This window comes from Lactuca sativa, chromosome 5 (assembly GCF_002870075.4).
Source record: "Lactuca sativa cultivar Salinas chromosome 5, Lsat_Salinas_v11, whole genome shotgun sequence".
NCBI lineage: Eukaryota > Viridiplantae > Streptophyta > Magnoliopsida > Asterales > Asteraceae > Lactuca > Lactuca sativa.
The window spans coordinates 265,382,845-265,389,377 of NC_056627.2; the positions used below are offsets into that span (position 1 = coordinate 265,382,845).

The following is a 6,533-nucleotide window of genomic DNA, read 5'->3' on the forward strand; positions in this document are numbered from 1 at the left end:
GATATCTCGGCCGCTCGATGATTTGATTTGACTTATGTGCCGGGCCCGGTCAGAACTGAATTGATGTGTTTGATTAAGTTCTATGTCAAATAAATCAGAGATCGAGAAACCTAAATGCTTGACTAACCATTCCATAGGATTGTCAGCATGATATCTAACAGAGGACTGTACGTTCCCTTATCTAAAGGACAAGATTGATTAGATCAGAGTTGACAGCGTCTTTGAGAGCTACGATTGCAAACCGAATTGTATTTGTATAGTTACTAGACTTATCCAAGTGGGAGACTGTTGGAATAGTGTCTAAGGCTGTAACTATATCCGGTTGTGCATGGTCCTTTTGGGTTGCCTTCACCATAGCAACTTGATAGGATGATTTATTAAGAGAGAATAAATATTATTAATATATTATGGGAATAATATAATGAGTAATATATTTGTTATTTGATTAATATAAGTCATAGAATTAATTAGAATTAATTTGGTGACTTAAAGAGATTAATTAAATAAAGGGGTATAAATTGTCAATTGTTTGATAGTTAAGCTTTAAACTGTAAATCCATTTGGATATACTATGGACGAATTCTAAGAGGATTAGGATTGCTAAAATCGTCCATTAGAGTTATCTAGGAATGGATTTGGATAGCCTTAAGAGAGGATTATCTGATAGGGACTTATCTGTAATCATTAAGGAATCTACAAGTATAAATAGACCCCATGGCATAGGGAATTCGATACTTCTGAAAAAGCAAGAGAACTCTGGTCGAATTCCTCCCCTCTCCTCTCTCCTAAATCATCCTCCTTGCTTTGGTGTTTGTAAGCCATTAGAGGAGTGACATTTGTGACTCTAGAAGCTCCAAGACCTCAAGATCAACAAGGAACTCAAAGGTATGATTCTAGATCTGTTTCAATGTTCTTGTTTAACCTAATTAGTAATTAGAAGTCTTGGATTCAAAGCATGTTTATTAGAAAGCCTAGATCCAAGCATTAGGGTTTTGCATGCGCACATAGGAAAGTTCTTATGGCAAAAACCCATCAGTAACCAGTTGTTATTGCGTTATTATCTTCCTGAAAAAACCATGGTAGACAAAATTACCAATCTACCCTCACAATTCAATCTAAATAAATATCAAAGATTTTAAAAGAAATACTTGGGAAGCAATTGCTTGAGTGATTATATATTCGGTTTCTTTTTGAAATTGGCTCCACAATGATTTGCATTGAACAGGAGTTATGAGTGTTTTTGTAGCTGGAACCTGAATGCAAGTGAATAAATAAAATGCTCAAAAGAAAACAGTAAAAAAAAATTCTTGTGGGTAGTTTTATATAAGTAGAACATTATTATAATAAGAAAATATTATCTGTTGCTCAATCTCATTCATCTGATTAATCAAATCACTAGCAAATGTAACCCCTGCTATTTTTATCCCTCTCACTAACACTAAAAGACGTTTTTGTCCCTTGAAAACGAACCCTTGCTAATACCAAGTCCCTGTTTTCCAGAAGTTGCTTTATCCTGTAAAAACAAAATATGTTAATTTTGTAGATTTTTCTACAATACTATAATAGGAAAAAGTAGAAGTGTAATAAACAAATGCTTGTCCTTAGGAATATACAAAGGCTATGGAAATTATATTAGTGACAACATTAATAACTTTACCTGCATTTGAAGAACATCTGGAGGTGGCATCTTTTTTATGTGAGGGGTTTGTTCAAAGTAACCAACATATGAATGTCAGATTATAGGAGCAATTTTAACATTTGCAAGTTCCACCATCAGAATGACCTTCCCTACAATGACAAAACAAATTGGTTCAGAAGATAGTTGACTTTTATGGTCAAACATGTTACAACATTAATATATAAATACCTTGACCTCTCACAAAGACGAACCAAAGCATCTGACCCAGTTCGATATGCAACATCTTCAATCATAGAAGCATTCCATGTTGTCACACAGGCTGCAATTTGAAACTCACACAACTCTTTTAATGAACACGCATCTATTAATACAGCATAGTGGCCCCCACCAGCTGCCAACTTCCTCACTTCCCCCAAACACCTGTTTCGATTATTCATTAGTCAAACCTTCAAGTCAAAGGAGAGAGAGAGAGATACCAATCAATTGGATATGGGTACCAAGCATAAGTGCATTTCTGGTTAACTGTTTAGCCATAGCTGTTATAACCCCAACCATGGATTTTACCATCTTGTGTGCAAATAAGTTTTTGAGAATGTCCACAAGCAACCTGATTTACACCAAATGGAAGGACCAAAACCGATGGTGCCTGCTATGTGTGTATGAAAAGAATCAAGAAAAGAAACATTAAAAAAGAATTTAATTAATCGACTAACATAAGACTTACTGGATCAGTTTATCTATATCAAAATTGATTTATTTCAACCTTTTACAAAGTCAAAAGCATCAAAACAAAATAAAACCCACCGATATTAGAATATGAATGAATTAGGGCTCACCCGAATATGAGATCTATCCATTCATGTAAATGTACAGAGACATGCTCACTCTCAAGATCCATGCGATGCTTATGCACAAAATCAACAGGGTTTTCGTCCTAAGGAGGAAGCTTAACACAATCAGACGTCATCGATGGAGAAGTGAAAAGTCTCTCTCTCTCTCTCTCTCTCTCTCTCTCTCTCTCTCTCTGCCTTTACCCGCTTCTACAATCTTCTTGAATTCTGAGTACACATAAATCGATGGTCAGCGTGAGCGACGATTGAACATCGATAAAGACTTACATAACAGATGAACCTTCGATTAAACCTTCGATAAAGACTTATAGTTGCGGCGATAGTCGACGATTGAACATCGATGGTTGGCGTGAGTGGGAGTCGAGCAAAATCAACGAATCGATTGAACAAGGAGAACAGATTGAGGGAGGGTTATGTGATACAAAATCGAAACCCTAGTTCAAGCAATAGTCGATTTTATGGCCGATGTAAAGTGTTCAATATCTTGTGAGAAATGAAGCGGTAGAGATCGATCTAGGGAGGATGTGGGTCATTCTTTGAGGGTTAAAAAAACCCTAGTTTCCTAGACTTTGTGAGGACGAGTTTTTCTAGTTTTTAGATTCCTGCAAGGTATTAAGGAGTGGCGGAGAATCGGATCGGAGAGAAGAGAGAAGGAGGGAGAGGGGAGAGTAGACTGTGAAGATGAAAGATAGAAAGAAGGTAGAAGAGGGGTTTTCAAAATTTTGGGGATTTCGTTTCCCCTCTGCTAAACGTGTGTTTCATTAAAATTATAAAGTGACATGTATAGAGGACGCTCGTTTAAAATAAAGCGCCCTCCGTGTTTTTAGTTTCTTTTCAAGAGACACTAATTTAAGGGCACTCAATAATGCGTGACATAAATTTTTAATTTTTTTTGAAGAGATGACAATTTTTTAATGTCTCTCTCATTTGCGTAACATAAATCAATGAGTGTCGTGGTTTGTGCGTCATAAAAGGGTATTTTTCTTGTAGTGTACTGGCGATGGTCATCCCTCTGGTGAACTCTCAGTTCATCCAGTTGACGTTCCACATCTAGTGGGTGTCTTTCGTACACCCTCTGGCGTACGCGGAGTTCTATGACTTCGGCTCGTGATTCAGCCAGTGCTTGCAGTAGGGTTTCATGGTTTCTCTCGAATCTCTCACGAGCATCTTCTAGACGAATGGTGCGGAGGGTATGCATTCTCGCATCGGCGACAACTTTGGTGATCTGATGTAGGGTTGTCCTGCCTTGAATCTCATTTCGGGCCACTCTGCGGACCAAGATTGGCAAGATTCTGTTTGCTGAGCCCCCATTGCTTAATTCATAAAAGATTTGATCACCATTAAATGGCATGGGTTGATCTTGTCCTTGGCTCCATGTTTCCAAGCATTCCACCCATTTAGGCGTCAGGCCATGAAAAGTCGGACGAGGGTTAGGAATTGGAATGGGAGCTGCTTGGGGTAGGTTCTCAACCTCGGGTTCGGAGTTAGCATCATCTGCAAGTTCTTCATCATGGTGATCATTCAAAGGGATAGGATGATCATTCTCTGGTTCTTCTCCAAACCAAACAGCTATGACTTCGTTCGGAAGATACTGGTTACCGTGGGGATGGAGTCCAGCCATGTTATCTACGCGAGAATTGGGGTAAGAAAATAATTATTAGACGAACTATCTAGATGATTATTTAGAAAATCTTCATTAGTTACATCACTATTTGTGAAGTGCATACCAGTTATAAGTAATCGAAACAGGATAGGCCTTCGAATAAGTGACCTTAACTCCAAATTCACACAGGATAGGGGTAAAGTAAAATATTCACAGATTCTAAGTCTATAACATCCTAATTACATATAGCCTTAGTGTATCCACTTAGCAACTATCAACTGGTAATGAAGATCCCGTTTTAGTTCTCAAGTATAAGTACTTATAGTAACACCAAATACCCCTATAGTATTTTAAGTTTAATGTTATGTTCTACTGTTCTCATTGTGGTATTGTTGGTAAGATTTTAGACTTGTTGCAACCACACAACTACACTTAGGCACATGCTAGTCAACCCTCAAATAATATAGTTGATCAAGCTATATCATTCCAGTTTTGACTATATGTCTCTAAGTCCACCTATGTTGCCCAACAATCATAATTCTTTTGTACTTTCCTAGTGACACGGATTTTAGTATGAATGCAGGCACGTATACTAAATTAAATATTTTACTATTTAATGTATAAACTCTTGGTCAGAGTATTTTTAATCCCTATGTATTTATAGTTACTATATCTTTTATGGGTTGATATACTTAATTCACTATAAACAATGCTCTGATACCAATCTGTCACACCCCAAAACCAAGAACGACGGAAACGTTCTGTGGCGGAGGACGTCATGTACAGTATCACAACAATGAAAAGTAGTAAACAAGCAACAACATCATCCATTGCATTGATAATATAATTTTAATACAAGTGTTTTGTCAAATTATAATAGACACTAAAGTATAAACAAAATGAAATATGAGTCTTGAATGGGCTCCATCTTCTCTAAACCTTGCATCGGTACCTGTCTACTGTTGACCTGAGGATACAAGTTATTTTGAAAGAGAGTATCAGCTTTAAAGCTGGTGAGATCATAAGTATTAATGTGTCTTAATTTGTATGTAAGTATGTGTTTGACATGTAATGAAAGACTGGAAAATGTTTTGAAAGAGAGTTCATGTAAGTATGAGAATGTTTGTAAAACAACTGTAAACGTTTGAAAAACCCTAGAAATCCCTATGATTCCTACTATATTAAAATGGAGTCTTCTACCAAGACCTAACTGTTCTAAATGTAATCTTCTACCAAGACGTAACTGTTTTATATGTTCGTTTCTTGTAAAAGTGTGTAATTTTCCCAAGTGTAACTATCATTAACAAAATATAGTTTGTACATTAATGTTTAAGTGAAATGATCACTAAATATATGTAAAGGGTAAATTAATGTAGTACTGTAGTGTTGTATTATAGGAACTACTACTGTACTAACTACCTTAAACCGGATTTATATTAAGGTATTATGTGATAAATTGTACCATACTATCGACTAGGTAACACGACAATGTAGGTCGTAATAAGGTATGACGTTTGGCACCCGCAGACCTGCAGGTCCGGCTGTAGCTAGCAGCAAGGTGTAGGATAGTCAATCCAGTATAGATCTCTACGCAAACTCATGCTCTCCCTCCAAGAGACTATGGCTACAACTCGGTCCATGACATTGAAGGCATGCTCCGATACAATGGATCACAATTATGTTAACGTATTCATGTATATGTAATGTATTGTTAATCGTTCTAGTATCGTTGTATATGTTCTCTTTCTAGTATAGTTGTAAATGTTCTCTTTCTAGTATAGTTGTATATGTTCTCTTCTAGTATAGTTGTATATGTTCTTCTTATAGTATAGTTGTATATGTTCTCTTTCTAGTATAGTTATATATGTTCTTCTTCTAGTATAGTTGTATATGTTCTCTTTCTAGATGTATCTATGTAAATGTAATCATGTAAACATATCTATGTAATAGTAGAGTAATGTTCTACGTGTGCTAGCTGTAATGTGTGTTCTCTTTTTATCTAGCATGTATAGTAATGTACTGTGTGTACTAGCTGTAATGTATGTTCTCTCTATCTAGCAAGTATTGACTCATGAATGAACTGACTCGTTGTATGATATCGCGTTCTAGTAATAGTTCTAGTATCTTCCTAAACTACCCATATGGTAACTTACTAGTAATTTAACTGGTACGTATGAACATGGATGTATACCCTTGCTACCCAAGGGCATTGGATGAACTGGAAGGACCTTTATGACTATATATGTACATATGATATACAACTAATATTTTAACAACCTTCGGACGGATACCCGATGTCCCACCAGACCACATCTCAAGCGTGAAAAGGAAATAGGGTGGATATCCTTCCTAAGTCTTTTAAACATTTCTTATATAACTATACATATATAGGCATGCAATTGATAATAAGTATAACAGAGTTTAAGTAAAAGTATTTGAT

The 6,533-nt window shown here is 36.2% G+C and overlaps 1 long non-coding RNA gene across 1 annotated transcript; it reads right to left on the bottom strand.

The window, feature by feature from the left end:
* Nucleotides 1-1,153: 1,153 nt before the first annotated feature.
* Nucleotides 1,154-2,711, bottom strand: LOC128126297 (uncharacterized). Its single transcript, XR_008224092.1, has 3 exons — nucleotides 1,868-2,711; nucleotides 1,658-1,788; nucleotides 1,154-1,513 (listed from the first exon to the last, which is right to left on the bottom strand). It is a non-coding gene; the product is annotated as an uncharacterized LOC128126297 (long non-coding RNA).
* Between the last annotated feature and the right edge of the window lie 3,822 nt (nucleotides 2,712-6,533).